The sequence below is a fragment of the Tachyglossus aculeatus genome, chromosome 1 (assembly GCF_015852505.1).
Source record: "Tachyglossus aculeatus isolate mTacAcu1 chromosome 1, mTacAcu1.pri, whole genome shotgun sequence".
NCBI lineage: Eukaryota > Metazoa > Chordata > Mammalia > Monotremata > Tachyglossidae > Tachyglossus > Tachyglossus aculeatus.
In genome coordinates, this window is record NC_052066.1 from 158,584,612 (window position 1) to 158,606,367 (window position 21,756).

Below are 21,756 nucleotides of genomic sequence, written 5' to 3' on the forward strand. Positions count from 1 at the left end.
TATTGCTGGTGTGATGGACTGCATAAATCTTTTAGTAGTTTCATATCTTTTGAGTGAGAGAAAAATAACATTCCACTGAACACTGAGTTGGTCAATCAGGACTTAGAGAAGGACAAGGAGTTCCCTCTGTTGTGCTTTTGTCATGCAGGTTTGAAATTGTAGTCCTGACATAACACTATAGAATTTTGAAAGGTATTTCCCTATCAAACGGGAGAATTGTTTGCAGGAAGCCAATTTCTCCTTTTGCACCTCAGGTATTCTCTGTTCATTCTCAATTCAACAGCCTTGAAGGCCAAAGGTGGAGTAATGCCCAGGAAGTCTATCTGCAGGAAGCAAATTTCTCCCTTTTTTCAGTGAAAATACTCTCTTTTAAGGCTTTGAAGACCTACTATAGAGACCTAAAAGCTGGAGACTGTTTGCACGAAGCAAATGTCTCCTTTTGCACCTCAGATATTCTCTGTTCATTCTCAATTTAAAGGCCTTGAAGGCCAGAGGTGGAGTAACGCTCAGGAAGTCTATCTGCGTGAAGCAAATTTCTCCCTTTTTTCTCATGAAATAGTCCCTTTTAAGGCCTTGAAGACCTAGTATGGAGACATAAAAGCTGGCGATTGTTTGCAATGAAGCTAATTGTCCTTTATCATCTCATATGTATTCTGTTCTGTGGCCTTAAAGACCTTGGGTTGAACAATGAGCCGGGCCGTTTTGTATGAACACCACATAGTATCTTTTCAGGCCTTGAAGACCTTAGGGAAAGAAAGCAGGAGACTGTCCAAATAAAGCTAATTTCTCGCTTTTCACCTCAAATGTTCTCATCGGAGGCCTTGAAGACCTGAGACAAACAAAACACTAGTGTTTCTTCACATGAAGCAAATTGCTCCTTTCTCCCCTCAAATATTTTCTTTGAAGGCCTGGAACAACTCAGATAGAGAAATACAAGCTGGAGATGGTTTGCATGAAGTAAATTCCTCCTTCAGCACCTCAAATAGTCCCTGTTCATTCTCTGTTAAAAAGCCTTGAAGGCCTGAAGTGCCTAGAGACAAACCTCTTTCCACAGGGAAGGGTTCCAACCTGTGGCACGTGACTGTAAGCATCCCCCGACTTCTGACCATTGCTGAGGTGACTCTTCCCTTTGGGAATAGCTCTATAGCTCACTCATCCCACCCCCAAACCCTACCCTCCTTGTTTCATACCTCCGCTGCTGCCGGCATCTTTTCATCTGCCCCTCTCCGCCCTCCCGTTCGCCGGCTTTCGCTGATGTCTGACACTGCAGCTCTGCCTGTGTGGGTGCTTGCTGGATGGGGCGCTCCCAGAAGTAGGCAAGTTAATTATGTCTCTGAAAAAGATCAAACTGGTTTTGAGCACAGACTAGACTACTGTTTTCATGAGGTACAGCAGGTGGTGTTTTCCAGATTTCATTCAGAATCACAGCGTTAGCGGATGTGCAAGAATTTTCTTTTCCCTCTTCAGAAACTAATCTACACCTCACATAGAATAGAAACTCAATCCTAATAGTCAGGAGAGTGAACTGTTCTAAATCAGGCAGCCTCCTATTAAGACATTTTACTCATTCTTTTTAAGGAGATATGAGGTAAACCTTCCTGGGAAATTTAGTGTACGGTTCAGTTTTTTTAATCTACTTCTAAATATCCTAACAGTACTGCGTACTTAATCGCTTGTATTTTCCTTATTATTTCTTCCTAACTATAGGCTCCCTGTACCTCCTATCACTCCCCTAACAGAATTTGAAGGATTAATAGCAACATCCTAACCAGAGTTCTTTCCCCTGAAAATGGATTGGAGACATATTCTGTGAGGAAAAGTCAAAATACTTGTTCATCTTTAATATCAAAATCTGAGAGATTTATCCACGTTCACATCATGTGATACTAGTAGTAAATGTTTTCAAGTTTGTTTCAGTTAGCATATGATTAGATACTTATTTTTTTCTGATGGACAGGTCGACTCCTATCTTCTCTCAGGGTGTCCTGGTCCCCAGACTTTGGTTTTAGTCCCCATCACTTCTGCCTTGCCCTCTTCTTCACTGGTGCAGCTCTCTGGAGTGAATCTCTCCAGGAGGTATCTAAAAGGCAACTCGATGTCACAGCAGAGTATGACAAAGAACACAGTGGCTCCTTACCTTTGTTTTGGATTCCTTGGGGATATTAAAATTCTTTCTTAATTTCTTCTCGCAGAGAAAAAGAAATCTAAAAGTTGGTTTAGTTATTCAAACTACCGGAGACCCAAGTAGAAAGTCCATCCCTCCCACCCACAACCATATTTCATTCCTTCCCTGAGAGACTTTATAGCCTAATCTCCCTCCAATGTGAAGAATTTCTCCTACTATTTGGCTTGTCACTGCTGCCACTGGGAGCTCCCTGGCCAGCTTGGTTTAGGTTCCAGTTCGGCTGGTGCAAGGGTGGTCGGGACTTTCAAGGTGGTTGGTCTCCTTCCTCCTCTGGTGCTTCTCCTCATCTCCTGGAACCATGGGTGAAATGGGCACTTCAGGTGTCTAGGTACGAACACAAAGCGACAACAGGGCAGGACACGGCAGGAATTCCTTTTCCAAAGCCATTATTAATTCCTATAGCTGCGACACATGGTAATAACTTATTTTCTCTCCCTTTATATTGATCCAAAATTCACGGGGACAAGGATCCCAATGCCAGTAGTCAGGACAGCATGTGAGGCATTCAACAATGGGGCGCTATTCAATGAGACATTTAATTTGCATCCTAAATAGATACGAAGTAAGGTCATTTTCACAAAAGTTCAGTTTTACCAACTTAGGTTTCCCATTTCTGTGGTGTGCAGAAATTCACACTGGCAAGAAATACACTTTGCAAATGAGGATCTGCCTCGTACCAGACGAAAACTTCCTCAGGGACCAGGTGTTGAGGTAATGATTTATTTCTTTTAAAGACAGACACCTCCCTTTCTCTTCTCCAACGGACCCAGGGTCCACAGCCAGACTTGGGGCCTCAACCTCCCATCGGGCCCCGCTTTCTCTGAAATGAATCCCTTCAGGACAGACCTATCCGAGGGACCCAACAGAGTACTTGGAACTAACGTTTTCAAGAAATGGTTTTGTGGTAAAAAAATAAAAATAAAAAACCTCCACCCGCCCTACGTCAGTTTAATAATATTGATGGTATTTGTTAAGCGCTTACCATGTGCCAAGGACTGAGGGAGATGCCGTATTCATTCATTCATTCGATTGTATTTATTGAGTGCTTACTGTGTGCAGAACACTGTACTAAGCGCTTGGGAAGTACAAAGGTACACCCTCCCGCTTCTTCGGCAGTTTGTTTTTTCCTCAAATCAGGTCTGGCAGTCGAGTCCTTTCTGAGAATGTTATTCTCACATGTCGACAGCTCCCTTCCCCCCACACACACATACCTAAAATGCAGAGGGGCACTGTGAGGGAATCCTTTTGAATACCGCTTTAGACCTCCATCATTCCGGAAAGTCACTTCGAACCTTTGAAAAACCAAACGAGTAGCATTTACCAAGAGGAGGGCCCACAGAGTTGGGGCTGGGACGTTTCGTTCTTGTCGGCCAAAGCTGCCCCCCGCCACCTCCCGACCCCTCCGGTTCTTCCTAAACCTGCCGTCGCCCCTCAGCCTGGCTTCGAGGGAGCCCGCGGCTTGCTTGCCCTGCCCGCTTCTCCCGCTCCGTCCTCACCGCTCTCCGCCTCCCCTCAGCTCTGCCCCACCTCAGCTCAGCCTCCCCTCAGCGCAGCCTCCCCTCAGCTCTGCCCCCCCTCAGCTCTGCCCCCCTCAGCTCTGCCCCCCATCAGCTCTTCCCCCCCTCAGTCTGCCTCCCCTCAGCTCTACCCCCCCCTCAGCTCTGCCTCCCATCAGCTCTTCCCCCCCTCAGTCTGCCTCCCCTCAGCTCTACCCCCCCTCAGCTCTGCCTCCCATCAGCTCTGCCCCCCCTCAGGTCTGCCCCCACCTCAGCTCTGCCTCCCCTCAGCTCTGCCCCACTCCCCAGCTCTGCGTCCCCTCAGCTCTACCACCCCCCCCCCCCGCCCAGCTCAACCTCCCCTCAGCTTTGCCTCCCCTCGGTCTGCCTCCCCTCAGCTCTGCCCCCCCCCAGCTCTGCCTCCCATCAGCTCTGCCTCCCATCAGCTCTGCCCCCCCTCAGCTCTGCCTCCCCTCAGCTCTGCCCCCCCTCAGCTCTGCCCTCCCTCAGCTCAGCCTCCCCCCAGCTCTGCCCCCCCTCAGCTCTGCCCCACCTCAGCTCTGCCTCCCCTCAGTTCAGCCTCCCCTCAGCTCTGCTCCCCCCAGCTCTGCCTCCACTCAGCTCTACCCCCCTCAGCTCTGCCCCCCCTCAGCTCTGCCTCCCCTCAGCTCAGCCCCCCCCCGGCTCTGCCTCCACTGAGCTCTGCCTCCACTCAGCTCTACCCCCCTCAGTCTGCCTCCCCTCAGCTCTGCCCCCCCTCAGCTCTGCTCCCCCCAGCTCTGCCTCCACTCAGCTCTGCCTCCACCCAGCTCTACCCCCCTCAGCTCTGCCCCCCCTCGGCTCTGCCTCCCCTCGGCTCTGCCTCCCCTCGGCTCTGCCCCCCTCAGCTCTGCCTCCACTCAGCTCTACCCCCCTCAGCTCTGGCCCCCCCTCAGCTCAGCCTCCACTCAGCTCTGCCTCCACTCAGCTCTACCCCCCTCAGCTCTGGCCCCCCTCAGCTCAGCCTCCACTCAGCTCTACCCCCCTCAGCTCTGGCCCCCCTCAGCTCAGCCTCCACTCAGCTCTGCCTCCACTCAGCTCTACCCACCTCAGCTCTGCCCCCCCTCAGCTCTGCCTCCCCTCGGCTCTGCCCCCCCCAGCTCAGCCCCCCCCAGCTCTGCCTCCACTCAGCTCTGCCTCCACTCAGCTCTACCCCCCTCAGCTCTGCCCCCCCTCAGCTCTGCCCCCCCTCAGCTCTGCCTCCCCTCAGCTCTGCCCCCCCTCAGCTCTGCCTCCACCCAGCTCTACCCCCCTCAGCTCTGCCCCCCCTCGGCTCTGCCTCCCCTCGGCTCTGCCCCCCCCCCCTCAGCTCTGGCCCCCCTCAGCTCAGCCTCCACTCAGCTCTGCCTCCACTCAGCTCTACCCCCCTCAGCTCTGCCACCCCTCAGCTCTGCCTCCCCTCAGCTCTGCCTCCCCTCAGCTCTGCCTCCCCTCAGTCTGCCTCCCCTCAGCTCTGCCCCCCTCGGCTCTGCCCCCCTCGGCTCTGCCTCCCCTCAGCTCTGCCCCCCCTCAGCTCTGCCTCCCCTCAGCTCTGCCTCTACTCAGCTCTATCCCCCAGTCAGCTCTGCCCCCCCTCAGCTCTGCCCCCCCTCAGCTCGGCCTCCCCTCAGCTGTCCTCAGCTCATCCTCACCTCAGCTCTACCCCCACCTCAGCTCTGCCCCCCTCAGCTCTGCCTCCCCTCAGATCTGCCTCCCCTGAGGTCTGCCTCCCCTCAACTCTGCCCTCCCTCAGCTCTGCCTTCCCTCAGCTCTGTCCCCCCAGCTCTGCCCCCGCCAGCTCTGCCCCCACTCAGCTCTGCCTCCCCTCAGCTCTGTCCTCAGCTCTGCCTCCCCTCAGTTCTGCCACTCCTCAACTCTGCCTCCCCTCAACTCTGCCTCCCCTCAGGTCTGTCCTCAGCTCAACTCTGCCTCCCCTCAGGTCTGTCCTCAGCTCAGCCTCCCCTCAGCTCTGCCTCCCCTCAGCTCTGCCCCCCCTCAGCTCTGCCTCCCCTCAGCTCTGCCCCCCCCCCCCTCAGCTCTGCCTCCCCTCAGCTCTGCCCCCGCTCAGCTCGGCCTCCCCTCAGCTGTCCTCAGCTCTTCCTCCCCTCAGCTCTGCCCCCCTCAGCTCTGCCCCCCCTCAGCTCTGCCCCCCCTCAGCTCTACCCCCCCAGCTCAGCCTCCCCTCAGCTCTGCCCCCCCTCAGCTCTGCCCCCCCTCAGCTCTGCCTCCACTCAGCTCTACCCCCCCAGCTCAACTTCCCCTCAGCTCTGCCTCCCCTCAGCTCTACCCCCCCAGCTCAGCTTCAGCTCTGCCTCCACTCAGCTCTACCCCCCCAGCTCAGCTTCAGCTCTGCCTCCCCTCAGCTCTTCCCCCCCCAGCTCTGCCTCCCCTCAGCTCTGCCCCCGCTCAGCTCAGCCTCCCCTCAGCTGTCCTCAGCTCTTCCTCACCTCAGCTCTACCCACCTCAGCTCTGCCCCCCTCTCAGCTCTGCCTCCCCTCATCTCTGCCTCCCCTCAGCTCTGCCCCCCCTCAGCTCTGCCTCCCCTCAGCTCTGCCTCCCCTCAGCTCTGCCCTCCCTCAATTCTGCCACCCCTCAGCTCTGCCTCCCCTCAACTCTGCCTCCCCTCAACTCTGCCCTCCCTCAATTCTGCCTCCCCTCAGCTCTGCCTCCCCTCAGCTCTGCCCCACCAGCTCTGCCCCCCCCCAACTCTGCCTCCCCTCAGCTCTGCCCCCTCTCAGTTCTGCCTCCCCTCAGCTCGGCCCCCCCTCAGCTCTGCCCCTCGTCAGCTCGGCCTCCCCTCAGCTGTCCTCAGCTCTTCCTCACCTCAGCTCTACTCCCCCCCGCTCTGCCTCCCCTCAGCTCTGCCTCCCCTCAGCTCTGCCCCCCTTAGCTCTGCCTCCCCTCAGGTCTGTCCTCAGCTCTGCGGCCCCTCAGCTCTGCGCGCTGCACACGGAGAAACGGCGCCGCCGCCGCTTCTTATAGTCGGTGCCTGAGGGAAGCGCGGGGCGGAGCCAAGGGTTTCCCGCGCTTTGGCTCTGACTGCAACCTCCACCCACTGCAGCTCAGGGAAAGAAAAAAAAATCTCCTCAGGTTTTCTTAAAGGCGTGCGTACCCATGAATTCCTAATTGTGGATTTTTGTGTTGCAATAGAGATAATTTTGAGACTGTTGGGGAACTTTATTAATCTTCCTTTGGGGGAGATCGTTTTCCTCGGGATTTTTTTTTAATTCGATTAGATTTCGGTAAAGTTCTGTAAGAAAAAGGATGATTGCAGTGTTTTTAATTCATTCATTCATTCAATCAATCGTATTTATTGAGCGCTTACTGTGTGCAGAGCACTGGGAAGTACAAGGTGACAACATATAGAGACGGTCCCTACCCAACAGCGGGCTCACAGCCTAGAAGGGGGAGACAGACAACAAAACAAAACATATTAACAAAATAGGATAAATATGTACAAGTAAAAAAATAGAGTAATAAATATGTACAAACATATATACATATATACAGGTGATGTTGGGAGGGGAAGGAGGTAAGCTGAGGGGGAGGGGGAGGAGGGGGAGAGGAAGGAGGGGGCTCAGTCTGGGAAGGCCTACCTCACGTTTTCTTAACAGCGTTCATACCCATGAATTCCTAATTGTGGATTTTTATGTTGCAATAGAGATAATTTTGAGCCTGTTGGGAAACTAAATTAACCTTCCTTTGGGGGAGATCGTTTTCCTCAGGATTTTTTTTAAATGTGATTAGGTTTCGATAAAGTTCTGTAAAAAAAAGGGATGATTGCAGTGTTTTTCCTTTCTTCTAAGCAACGGAAAAACAAAAAAAAATTCCAGATTGCCTTAAAATGAAGTCTTCCAAAAGATGACTTCCATAGCGACCAAAAGGCTAGAGACTCCTTCTTTGGAAAATTGTTAAGGCCTCAGTGACCCAATCAGTCATGGGGAGGTCAGGCCGGTGCCCGAGTGACCCAAGGAGTCATGGGGAGGTCAGGCCGGTGTCCGAGTGACCCAAGGAGTCACGGGGAGGTCAGGCCGGTGCCCGAGTGACCCAAGGAGTCACGGGGAGGTCAGGCCGGTGCCCGAGCGACCCAGTGGGCGGAGCCAATGCTGTCCTTCGGCCCATTCGAGTCTCCTTCCCCACAGACTACCCCAACTGGGGAAAAAAAAACCCCTCATTTCCTACCTCTTGTCTTAAACCGATTAATTCTGCCTTTGGATAGCACAATAAAAATGCTGCCGAATTGTACTTTCCAAGGGCTTAGTACAATGCCCTGCAAACGGTAAGCGCTCAATCTAAACGATTGAATGATCGAATGAATGAATGAACCCCACGACTCGCTAATGTATGTCTGCTGCCGAAACCCATTATTCAGGATTCCACCAGACAGTTGTAGGAGATTTCTGTAATGAATACTTTCATCTAACCAATCATAATAAGACTAATAATAATAATAATGGCATTTACTAACTGCTTAGTACGTACAAAGCACTGCTGTAAGTGCTGGGGAGGTACTAAGGGGATCAGGTTGTCCCATAGGGAGCTCACAGTCTTAATCCCCATTTTATTCATTCATTCATTCAATCGTATTTATTGAGCGCTTACTGTGTGCAGAGCACTGTACTAAGCGCTTGGGAAGTACAAGTTGGCAACATATGGAGACGGTCCCTACCCAACAGTGGGCTCACAGTCTAGAAGGGGGAGACAGAGAACAAAACAAAACATATTAACAAAATAAAATATGTAGAATAAATATGTACAAGTAAAATAAATAGAGTAATAAATACGTACAAACATATATACATATATACAGGTGTTGTGGGGAAGGGAAGGAGGTAAGGTGGGGGGGAAGGGGAGGGGGAAGAGGGGGAGAGGAAGGAAGAGGCTCAGTCTGGGGCCACGCTGCTTCTCTATAATAATAATAATGGCATTTATTAAGGCTTACTATGTGCAAAGCACTGTTCTAAGCACGGGGGAGGTTACAAGGTGATCAGGTTGTCCCACAGCGGGCTCACAGTCTTAATCCCCATTTTACAGATGAGGTAACTGAAGCACAAAGAATTTAAGTGACTTGCCCACAGTCACACAGCTGACAATTGGCAGAGCTGGGATTTGAACCCCTGAGTTCTGAGTCCAAACCCCGGGCTATTTCCACTAAGCCACGCTGCTTCACCATACTTATCATTACCCCAGCGCTTACATAGTAAGCATTTAACAAATACTATCGTTATTCTTCTTCTTCAGGGAGGATCTACAGAAGGGGGTGATCGGACAGGCTTGTTGCCCGGTTTGGGCTCTGTCACGAGGACTTAAGCCTTGGCCGTGGAAGCAGGAAGTCCTGGGAGTGAGAGTCCGTTCTTGGGGGTGGCCGGGGAGAGAAGGATTTGGGGGCGGGGAGGAGAAGGATGCCAATATTCATTCAGTCAGTCAATCGTATTTCTTGAGCGCTTACTGTGTGCAGGGCACTGTACTAAGCGCTTGGGAAGTACAAGTTGGCCACATATACAGTCCCTACCCATCTGTAATAATAATAATAATGATGATGGCATTTGTTAAGCACTTTCTATGTGCCAAGCACCGTTCCAGGCGCTGGGGGGATACAATATATTGGTCACTCCTCCCCTCTCCTCCACAGTCAGTCACAAGGAGTGCGTTTTCTGGCCTGTAGTCGATCTCTGTAGGAAAGCAGCATGGCCTAGTGGCTAGAGCCCAGGCCTGGGAACCAGAGGTCCTGGGTTCTAATCCCTGCTTGGACAAGTCACTTCTCTTCTCTGGGTAACTCATCCGCAAAATAGGGATTAATAATAATAATAATAATAATGGCATCTATTAAGCGCTTACTATGTGCAGAGCACTGTTCTAAGCTCTGGGGAGGTCACAAGGTGATCAGGTTGTCCCACGGGGGGCTCATAGTCTTCATGCCCATTTTACAGATGAGGGCACAGAGAAGTGAAGTGACTTGCCCAAAGTCAGACAGCTGACAATTGGCGGAGCTGGGATTTGAACCCATGACCTCTGACTCAATCAATCAATCAATCAATCGTATTTATTGAGCGCTTACTATGTGCAGAGCACTGTACTAAGCGCTTGGGAAGTACAAATTGGCAACACATAGAGACAGTCCCTACCCAACAGTGGGCTCACAGTCTAAAAGGGGGAGACAGAGAACAGAACCAAACATACCAACAAAATAAAATAAATAGGATAGAAATGTACAAGTAAAATAAATAAATAAATAAATAAACAGAGTAATAAATATGTACAACCATATATACATATATACAGGTGCTGTGGGGAAGGGAAGGAGGTAAGATGGGGGGATGGAGAGGGGGACGAGGGGGAGAGGAGGGAAGGGGCTCAGTCTGGGAAGGCCTCCTGGAGGAGGTGAGCTCTCAGCAGGGCCTTGAAGGGAGGAAGAGAGCTAGCTTGGCGGAGGGGCAGAGGGAGGGCATTCCAGGCCCGGGGGATGACGTGGGCCGGGGGTCGACGGCGGGACAGGCGAGAACGAGGTACAGTGAGGAGATTAGCGGTGGAGGAGCGGAGGTTGCGGGCTGGGCAGTAGAAGGAGAGAAGGGAGGTGAGGTAGGAGGGGGCGAGGTGATGGACAGCCTTGAAGCCCAGGGTGAGGAGTTTCTGCCTGATGCACAGATTGATTGGTAGCCACTGGAGATTTATGAGGAGGGGAGTAATATGCCCAGAGCGTTTCTGGACAAAGATAATCCGGGCAGCAGCATGAAGTATGGATTGAAGTGGAGAGAGACACGAGGATGGGAGATCAGAGAGAAGGCTGGTGCAGTAGTCCAGACGGGATAGGATGAGAGCTTGAACGAGCAGGGTAGCAGTTTGGATGGAGAGGAAAGGGCGGATCTTGGCAATGTTGCGGAGCTGAGACCGGCAGGTTTTGGTGACGGCTTGGATGTGAGGGGTGAATGAGAGAGCGGAGTCGAGGATGACACCAAGGTTGCGGGCTTGTGGGACGGGAAGGATGGTAGTGCCATCAACAGAGATGGGAAAGTCAGGGAGAGGACAAGGTTTGGGAGGGAAGACAAGGAGCTCAGTCTTCGACATGTTGAGCTTTAGGTGGCGGGCGGACATCCAGATGGAGATGTCCTGAAGGCAGGAGGAGATGCAAGCCTGGAGGGAGGGGGAGAGAGCAGGGGCAGAGATGTAGATCTGGGTGTCATCAGCATAGAGATGATAGTTGAAGCCGTGGGAGCGAATGAGGTCACCAAGGGAGTGAGTGTAGATTGAGAACAGAAGGGGACCAAGCACAGAACCTTGGGGAACCCCCACAGTAAGAGGATGGGAGGGGGAGGAGGAGCCTGCAAAAGAGACTGAGAAAGAACGACCGGAGAGATAAGAGGAGAACCAGGAGAGGACGGAGTCTGTGAAGCCAAGGTCAGATAGCGTGTGGAGGAGAAGGGGGTGGTCCACAGTGTCAAAGGCAGCTGAGAGGTCGAGGAGGATTAGGACAGAATATGAGCCATTGGATTTGGCAAGCAGGAGGTCATTGGTGCCCTTTGAGAGGGCAGTTTCCATGGAATGAAGGGGACGGAAGCCAGACTGGAGGGGGTCGAGGAGAGAGTTGTTGTCGAGGAATTCTAGGCAGCGCGTGTAGACAACTCGTTCAAGGAGTTTGGAAAGGAATGGTAGGAGGGATATGGGACGATAACTAGAAGGTGAGGTGGGGTCAAGAGAGGGTTTTTTTAGGATGGGAGAGACGTGGGCATGTTTGAAGGCAGAGGGGAAGGAACCATTGGAGAGTGAGCGGTTGAAGATGGTAGTTAAGGAGGGGAGAAGGGATGGAGCGAGAGATTTCATAAGATGAGAGGGAATGGGGTCAGAAGCACAGGTGGCCGGAGTAGCACTTGAGAGGAGGGAGGAGAGTTCCTCTGAGGATACCGCTGGGAAGGATGGGAGAGTAGCAGAGAGTGTTGAGAGCCGGGGGGATGGAGAAAGGGGGGAAGAGACTTTGGGGAGGTTGGACCTGATGGATTTAATTCCGGGCTCTTTCCACTGAGCCACGCTGCTTCTCGGGGATTCGATGCCCGTTCTCCCTCCTACTTGGACTGTGAGCCCCACGTGGGACCTGATGATCTTGGATCTACCCCTGCGCTTAGTACAGTGCTTGGCACATAGCACTTAACAAATAACACAATGAGGACTCGAAGCGGATGAGGACTAAAGGAGCAGCATGGCATAGTGGACAGAGCGTGGGCCTGGGAGCACTGTACTAAGCGCTCGGGAGATGAGGAGGCTCTAAAGAGTCAGGGTTGGGCTCGGCGCTTAGAACAGTGCTTGGCACATAGTAAGTGCTCAACAAATACCATCATCATTATTATTGTTAGGGGGCCTGCAGGGCTGAGTTCCTGACAACATCCATATAAATGAATAAAACCGTTATAACAATGAATTGTTATAGTGTCCTCTCCCAAGGCTTAGTACAGTGCTTTGCACCCAGTAAGCGCTCAATAAATACGGTTAATAATAATAATAATAATCGCAAAGTCAGCGTGGCTTAGTGGAAAGAGCCCGGGCTTGGGAGTCCGAGGACGTGGGTGCTAATCCCACCTCTGCCTCTTTTCTGCTGTGCGGCCTTGGGCAAGCCACTTCCCTGTGCTTCAGTCCCCTCATCTGTCAAATGGGGATGAAGACTGTGAGCCCCACAGGGGACAACCTGACCACCCCATATCTCCCCCAGTGCTTAGAACAGTGCTTGGCGCATAGTAGGCGCTTAACAAATACCATGATTAGGATTCTGACTGTGTCGGAGGAATGTCAGGCCAGCACCTCCCGCGTGAGTCGGTTGATGAGTGCTGCCTTATGTAGTAATAATAATATTTATAAAGCGCTTACTATGTGCAAAGCACTGTTCTAAGCGCTGGGGGGAGTATACAGGGCGATCAGGTTGTCCCATGTGGGGCTTACAATCTTAATCCCCATTTTCCAGATGAGGTAACTGAGGCCCGGAGAAGTGAAGTGACTCACCCAAAGTCACCCAGCTGACAGTTGGCGGAGCCGGGATTTGAACCCCTGACTTCTTACTGCGAAGGCCGGGCACTTTCCACTGAGCCACGCTGCTTAATAATAATAATAATAACGATGGCATTTTATTAAGTGCTTACTATGTGCAAAGCACTGTACTAAGTGCTGGGGGAGGATACAAGGTGATCAGGTTGTCCCAGAATAATAATAATAATAATAATAATGATAATGACATTTATTAAGCACTTACTATGTGCAAAGCACTGTTCCAAGCACTGGGGAGGTCACAAGGTGATCAGGCTGTCCCACGTGGGGCTGACAGTCTTCATCCCCATTTTCCAGATGAGGTAACTGAGGACCAGAGAAGTGAAATGACTCACCCAAAGTCACACAACTGACAATTGGCAGAGCTGGGATTTGAACCCATGACCTCTGACTCCAAAGCCCGGGCTCTTTCCACTGAGCCATGCTGCTTAATGATAATAATAATGATGGCATTTATTAAGGGCTTCCTGCGTGCAAAGCACTGTACTAAGCGCTGGGGGAGGTTACAAGGTGATCAAGTTGTCCCATAATAATAATGGCATTTATTAAGCGCTTACTATGTGCAAAGCACTGTTCTAAGCGCTGGGGAGGTTACAAGGTAATCAGGTTGTCCCACGGGGGGCCCACAGTCTTCATCCCCATTTTCCAGATGGGGTCACTGAGGCCCAGAGAAGCGAAGTGATTTGCCCAAAGTCACCCAGCTAACAATTGGCAGAGCTGGGATTTGAACCCATGACCTCTGACTCTTTTCCACTGAGCCACGCTGCTGCTTCTCTATCTCCGCCAGCACTTCGCACATAGTCAGCGCTTAACAAATGCCATCATTATTCTAATGGGGGGCGGGGGGGCTCCGGTTGGGCGGTGGTGGGGGAGCGGCGATGGGCCTGGGGTGACACTCACCGAGGATGAGCAACACGTTCCGTTTCATCCCCCAGTGGCCCTGGCAGAGGCCCAGGGCGAGGAGCAGGGCCCAGCAGCCCAGACAGGGGCGATGCATGGCGGGGCACCAACGAGGAAACTGAGGCACAGAAAGGTTAAGTGACTTGTCCAAAGTCACACAGCTGACAATTGGCGGAGCTGGGATTTGAACCCGGGCTTGGGAGTCAGAGGACATGGGTTCTAATTCCGCCTCGACCTCTTTTCTGACTCCAAAGCCCGGGCTCTTTCCACTGAGCCACGCTGCTTCACAATAAAACATGATTTTTTTTTTTCTACCTCCGGGCAAAGGTCTTCTTTCCCCAATTCCCTTCCCTTCCGTGTCACCTCGGGCACAGCTGCATTTGTAACCCTTAAGCACTTTTCTAAGTGTTTGGAAGACTGCAATACTCAGTTGATAAGACACGATCCCTACCCACCAGGACTTTCCACACAGTGGGGGAGAGAGGCATGCAAGTAAAGTGGGGAAGCAGCATAGATAGCCTAGTGGCAAGAGGCCAGGCTTGGGAGTCAAAGGACTTGAATTCTAATCCCTACTCCGCCGCTTGTCTGCAGTGTGACCTCGGGCAAGTCACTTAACTTCTCTGTGCTTCAAGTGCCCTCATCTGTCAAATGTGGGTTAAGACTCTGAGCCCCATCTCTGGACAGGGACTGTGTCCCACCTGATTGCCTCGTAAAAACCCAAGCGTGTAGAAGGGTGCTGGGCACAAAGCAAGCGCTTAACAATACCACAATTATAATGGTTACTACTGTTTAAGTGGGGAAAGCAAAACATGGTATGTTTTGGAGGCATTTTTGTCGCCTAAAAAGCAGGCAATAGGATATACCTTTCCCAGATTTAACCAGTGGGGTTGGAGCCATGTCCCCAACAGGTCACGAGACCGGTTGAGATGTCCAACTCTGTTTTTAATGGATAAAATGTGCAAAAGTGTCTCTCAAAACTACAGATCCTCCCAGGTGCAGTCTCACTGTCAGTGGTACCTCAGAACGGAGAGCCCAATCTTGATCATTCACCGGGAAACTCTCCAGGAGAAAAGCAAGCAGTCACCAGGTGAATGTCCAGTAGGAACCAATGATTATTCTCATGTTTCATCAGAATGTCAGAATACTCATACCTTTTTAAAAATATCTTCCTGTAAGCCTGCTTTCTGAAATCCTTGGGTGGTGGGGGGGCAACGTGATAATGAATTCTTTCTCATCATTAAAACCAGAATTGAAAATACGGTCTGTGTGAAATGTTTTACCGTCATACAAGAGTCACATAACTTTCATAAACTCAATAGTAAAAAAAAAGTGTTCAACCACTCTTTCCACATTATGAAGAAGGATTTAATATTTTACTGCTATTCTACAGGTCCCTAAATTTTGAATGGAGCTGAGAGTACAAGTGGGGGTGCTTGAAAGTAGAGGAATAAGGCTTGATTAGTAAAGAGCAATTCCAGTTTTTGCCCTGGTAAAATAGGCTGGCCTAAGCCCAGGAGCAACTCCCGAGACCGGCGGGTGTTGGCAGCAGCAAGTCTTTCTCATCTGCTCTACCAGTTTCTGCTCCTCTTCCCCAGCTCTGAAGGGGAATGATTGCGTATGTCTCAGCTGGATTGGGAAGTGCTAGGAATGGGTAGTGGGGCAGAGCTGTGAAAAGATGGTTTAGAAGCCAGTAGGTACAACACGGATGTGTAAGTTGTTCTCGTTTTATCTTTGGCCCATTAATCCAAGGAAGTTGTGCACTCTCCCAACTATCCCTTGGACAGTTTCAGTCTGGATCTAGGGCACAGTGGGTCCCTTCGAAGCTGGCAGAGAAAAAAAAAATCCCCAAACCCCAACTTGTGAAAAAGCGGGGGCATATTGCCGGCTTGTCTGTCCAAGGGTATGATTCTCGCTTGGGGTGCGAGAGGTCCTGGGTTCATGTCCAGGATGAGCCCTACTTTTTGGGGAAGCAGCATGGCATGGTGGGTAAAGCATGGGACTGGGACTAAGTTGGCAATGGGTTCTAACCTCAGCTCTGCCATGTGTCTGCTGTGTGACCTTGTACAAGTCACCTCATTCCTCTGGGCCTCAGTTATCTCATCTGTAAAATGGGGGTTGAGACTGTGAGCCCCATATGGGATGGGGACTGCGTACAACTCTAATTGCTTGTATCCACTCCAGCGCTTAGTACAGTGCCTGGCACCTAGTAAGCGCTGAACAAATACCATCACTATCTAGTGCCACAGATCACCCTCCCGATTGCTCTTCAGAGTGGTCACACCTTTGGCTGCCTCCGGAGTCCCCATCCATCTGCTTGCAGTAAAGCCCTCATGCAGGGCTGCCTCCTTCATTTGCCTTTGTACAAAGATGAGTTTTAGTCATTAGCCCTGAACATCTGCCTTGATTAGCCTGTGCAGACACCATCTCTTTGAACCATACAAAGACCACAAGCAAAGGAAGACCATCAGATGTGAGATGGGATTTTCACAACTTTTATTCATTTACAGAGGTCTGGGGGAAGAAAAGGTTTTCTCTGAATATCTGGAAGGGGGAGGGCAGAGTGGCACTAGCGCAGTCATAAATAGCTTCAGGCCCAGGAAGACATCCAAAGGCTTGGGTCTAGGGTTGTGTGGGATTGGGGTGGAGTCAGGAGGGCTTCGGGATTGTTTCCCTCATGACACTTGGGTCAGGGGTGGTGAGGGGCTGGGGTAGAGTCAGGAAGGCTTCAGAATGTATTCCCTCCGGAGACTTGGGTCTTCGGGTTGTGTGGGGTTGGGGTGGAGTCAGGAAGGCTTCGGGATGGTTTCCCTCCTGAGGTCTTCGGGTTGTGCGGTGCTGCAGTGGAGTCAGAAGGGCTTCTGGATGGTTTCCCTCATGCTTTTGAGGGTCCAGGAGGAAGTTAGAGCTGGCTTGGCGGGAGAGCTGTGGACCTCGAATGTTGGGGAGCTGTGGAAGCAATGGTTTGGACTCTTATTTTATGGAATAAAGGGAAGGAGGAGAAATGGAAGTGGCTGGAGAAAAAGGAGGGGAGGCAAAGAGGGGAAAAGTGAGAGAAGGGGTGCCCGGCAACACCCTCTTCCCTGCCACTCCCTCCCCTGCACTGCCACCGTCCCCCCTGCAGCGGGATTCACACAGAGGATCAGGGGGCACCTAGTGGCAGTGCCGCCATGGGCTTAGACCCCCCGTCCCACCTCCTCACGCCTGGGCCCTCACCTCCCTCCTTCCCTGGTCCCCTCTCACCGGGCTGTCCCTGCTTCCCCTCCCCACCCCCACCAACTTCAGTAAAGGGCCTCAGGGACAGGATGCAGTCATAAATAGCTTCACGCCCAAGAAGACATCCAAAGGCTTGGGTCTAGTGTTGTGAGGGGTTGGGTTGGAGTCAGGAGGGCTTCGGGATGGTTTCCCTCATGACACTTCGGTCTGGGGTTGTGAGGGGCTGGGGTAGAGTCAGGAAGGCTTCGGGATGGTTTCCCTCCTGAGGCTTGGGTCTTCGGGTTGTGTGGTGTTGGAGTGGAGTCAGAAGGGCTTCTGGATGGTTTCCCTTGGGCTGTGGAGGGTCCAGGAGGAACTTAGGGCTGGCTCGGCTGGACAGCTGTGGTCCCCGAATGTTGGGATGCTGTGGAAGCAATGGTTTTGACTCTTAATTTAGGGAAGGAGGAGAAATGGAAGTGGCTGGAGAAAAACAAGGGGAGGTAAAGAGGGGAAAAGTGAAAGAAGGGGTCCCCGGCAACACCCTCCTCCCTGCCACTCCCTCCTCTGCACTGCCACCGTCCCCCCGCAGCGGGCTTCACACTGAGGATCAGGGGGCACCTAGTGGCAGTGCCGCCATGGGCTTAGACCCCCCGTCCCACCTCCTCAGGCCTGGCCCCTCACCTCCCTCCTTCCCTCGTCCCCTCTCACCGCGCTGTCCCTGCTTCCCCTCCCCACCCCTGCCAACTTCAGTAAAGGGCCGCAGGGACAGGATGCAGTCATAAATAGCTTCAGGCCCAGGAACACATCTAAAGGCTTGGGTCCAGGGTTGTGTGGGGTTGGGTTGGAGTCAGGAGGGCTTCGGGATGGTTTCCCTCCTGAGGCTTGGGTCTTCGGGTTGTGTGGTGTTGGAGTGGAGTCAGGAGGGCTTCTGGATGGTGTCCCTTGGGCTGTGGAGGGTCCAGGAGGAAGTTAGAGCTGGCTCGGCTGGAGAGCTGTGGTCCCCGAATGTTGGGATGCTGTGGAAGCAATGGTTTTGACTTTTATTTGAGGGAAGAAAGGGAAGGAGGAGAAATGGAAGTGGCTGGAGAAAAAGGAGGGGAGGCAAAGAGGGGAAAAGTGAGAGAAGGAGTCCCAGGCATCACCCTCCTCCCTGCCACTCCCTCCCCTGCACTGCCACCGTCCCCCCTGCAGCGGGCTTCACACCGAGGATCAGGGGGCACCTAGTGGCAGTGCCGCCATGGGCTTAGATCTCCCATCCCACCGCCTCAAGCCTGGCCCCTCACCTCCCTCCTTCCCGGGTCCCCTCTCACCGGGCTGTTCCTGCTTCCCCTCCCCACCCCCGCCAACTGCAGGAAGGGGCCGCAGGGACAGAGGCCGTGCCTCCAAAGGCAGACGGGATTGCATCGCATCAATTCTCCTTCTTGGTCCACCTGCTGACCCTTCACTTCATTTTTTCCCCCAGATCTGGGATCACTGATTCTCTCTGCTGTATGTGGGGAACAAAAAGATCCTACCAGCAGATTTGGAAGTAGAAAAGCAAAGGCAGGTGTAAATAAACTGACATTCATCATGGTGACACTTGCCAGCTCCCAGGGCCACCCTGAGGATATCCCTCAAACCCACCCTTCATGGGAATTAGTGCATTTCTACCTTCGGGCCCCCCGGCACTTACCTCTGCTCCTACCGGTGCCTACCACAGATCCAAGATCCAGCTGGGAGTAGGAGCCCCCCAAATCTGTACAGGTTTAAAACCTTGAGAACAAAATACTCAGTGTGACAGGCATTCTTAAAACAAAAGTGTATGAGGTAAAATTGCTTGGAAATTGGACGGAATTCTCCCGTGAGGTTTTGGGGGCGTCTATAGTGTTATAGTCAGTTTGCATTCATAAAGACATTCATCTAATCACGGTAGAAAATGCAGAGAGATAGACCTCACCAATTTTTGGCCTTTCAGTGCTTGGTATTTTTTTTGTCCTAAGATATCCCAAACGTCTATGTTCAATGGAATGAGTGTTGCATGGATTTATATGTCATTTTATATGTTAATTATTTTAGTATTAATTTTTATTTTAAACTATTTTATCGTATTTTATTGTGCTACCTTTAGTTGTGTTTTATGTTTATTTTTATTTTATTTAGCTATTTTATTGACATTTGAAATGCTGGTGTGATGGACTGCATAAATCTTTTAGTAGTTTCATATGCTTTGAGTGAGAGAAACATAACATTCCATTGAACACTGAGTTGGTCAATCAGGACTTAGAGGAGGACAAGGAGTTCTCTCTGTTGTGCTTTTGTCATGCAGGTTTGAAATTGTAGTCCTGACATAACACTATAGAATTTTGAAAGGTATTTCCCTATCAAACTGGACAGTTTACGAACATGGAAAATGAGGCTCTAAGGTCAAATGGGTTCAGCTCTAACCTCTCTGAAACCCAGAAGGCTCACAAGAGAAATATCCCAGACCATCAGTGAGGATAATTTCTTGGTCCAGAAGTGCAGCCATAAAGGCTAACTGGGGATTTCTTGCATAGCTGGACCATGTTTTTCAGGAGATTCTGCATGAAGAGAATCTCCCGTTTGCCCTGTACAGATTCTTTGGAGATTTCCCCCCTTCCCCACCACCCACCACAAAGGCCAGAGTAGCCAGGATGGGAGTTGATGTACCAAAGGGGAGCTTTTTGCCTGAAGCTACTTTCTCCCGACTCCCTCCAGGGCCTTGAAGACCCAAGACAAGAGATCATCTGAGGAGAGGCTGTTTTGCATAAAGTTAAGTTTGGCAAGAATTTGGCTGATGCAAAACCTCTCCTCCTCCACCTCAAATTTTCTTTTATCACCCTCTAACATCCTGGACCAGAGGCTCGAGACTGAACCTCGGGTCCAGAACAGTTTTCTCTTAACCGGTAGCCGGATTTTCTCCAAACCCAACCATCATTTGATTTTCCTTCATTCTCTACTCTTCTAGAGGTGAACACTCGATGGAGGAAATGGAGCTTTTCTCGAGTAGTGCTAGCTGGCCCTGTAGGGAGAGAGAAAATGCGGTTCCATTCTTTATTGTGCACCTCCACATATGTCTACTACATAGATTCAGGAGTTAAAATCGGTTTCATTTGGATAAATTTTTCTCCTTCATAAAGCTTGGTTAATGAATGTTTGGGCAATGAGAAGAGGAGCCAGATGTGGTTCGTGTGATATTTCACCACACACACCAAGCAGAAAAGGGAAAAATCATCCGGAAGAATCGTAATCCCAACAGTTGAACTGAAAATTACTCTCTTTAACATATATATATGTATATATATATATATATATATGTTATATATATGTTATATATCTATCTATTTGTGTGTGTACACGCATACATTCTCTGGAAATGCTGCTTACCTGTTTCATTCTCCATCATTCCCACACCAAACCATCTCAGCTCTTAGGATGCTGAATCTAGAGAACGGGCAGGAGAGTGAGTATGAGAAACTCTGGTTCCAGAGGAAGCTACAAACCAATAGGCTCAATTCAGGGAAGGATGATGGCCAAGTCACTGCTACCAGTGTGGAAAAAATGACTTCATCCAAACGAAAAACCAACTCATTTGCACTCTAGGGGCAAGCTGACAGGGAGATTGCCTAGGTGAATCAGACAGGCAATGGAGCCAACTGCAATGTTGACTGGACCAACGCAACACTGTTACAAAGGTCTAAATGATATTTAATTGTAGCAAAATGTGGAAACAAATGACTTGTGGTTTTAAAGAATCCCAAGTCATGTCTTAATATAAATTTTTAAGCATCTTCAAGCACACGGGGAGTGACTGGCCCTCAAAAGTGCCAGTAACTGGCATTCCAAATAATCATAAACCCAGCCCTTTCCCATTCATCGTCCAACTTCCTACCTGGTTAGGTGCCACAGAGTGGTTTGTTGACTTGGTCCAAGGTTGCGAGGGAAGAGCAGGCAGAGTGGAAGGACAAAGTGAAAACCCTTTCAGGGATTATGGGGTTGGGGATTAGCATGAAGCTCTTCACCTACATTCCTACCTCTGTGCTCTCTGCAACAGCCCAAGCCATAAAGACCAGGGGTGGAGCCTGAAGACAGTTCGGGAGGACGCACAGTTAGCTATCTGCATGGAGCCAGTTAGAATGCGCATGGAGCTAGTCTCTCTGTTTTGAACTCCAGTGAGTCCGTCTCCACCATCCAGTAAAAGGCCTCGAAGACCCAAGGTGGAAAAATACATGGCAGATTGACTGGCAAGAAGCACATTCCTCCTTTGTCATCTCAACTCTCAACTGAAGGGCCTTAAAGGCCTGAGGTGATGTGAGAAGGAGGATAAAACCTTTGCCTTTTTCATTAGTCCCAAATATTTTCTTTTCTCTCCTAATTGAAAGGCTATGGAAGGCAAAGCCTTTGGTGGCAAAATAAAGGGGATAATTTGGCAGGAAGAAAATTTCTCCTTTTCACGCCAAGAATAGTATGTTTTCTCTGTCATAAGATACAGGACTTGAAGGATGAGGTTAAGAAAAAAGATGAAAATAGCATGTGAATCATATCTCCTTTAATTCGTCAAATGTTCTCTTTGCAGGCCGTGGTGACCATGGGTAGAGAAATAAGCAGGAGATTTTCTTTTTCTTGCCTAAAGCAAATAACTCCTTCCCACTTCTATATTTTCTAGGCCGGTCTTAAAGGAGTTTACATTAGAGAAATTCAGGCGTGGAGATGTTTTGCATGAAGCAAATTTCCCCTTTTCTAACTCAAATATTCTCTTTTCAGGCCTTGAAGACCTTAGGTAGAGAAAAGCAGGAAGTTTTTTTGCATGAAGCAATTTCACCTTTTCTACCTCAAGAATACCTTAATCATTCTCTATCGAAAGGCCTTGAAGGCTGCAAGGTAGATTTACGTTCAGGAGACATTTCTGTGTGAAGAAAATTTATCCTTTTCCAGCTCCTA

General features: G+C 50.6%; 1 long non-coding RNA gene across 1 annotated transcript; it reads right to left on the reverse strand.

Annotated features, from left to right (window-relative positions):
• Positions 1-18,338: 18,338 nt before the first annotated feature.
• LOC119928309 lies at positions 18,339-21,331 on the reverse strand. Its single transcript, XR_005451068.1, has 3 exons — positions 20,708-21,331; positions 20,203-20,259; positions 18,339-19,837 (listed from the first exon to the last, which is right to left on the reverse strand). It is a non-coding gene; the product is annotated as an uncharacterized LOC119928309 (long non-coding RNA).
• Positions 21,332-21,756: the final 425 nt, after the last annotated feature.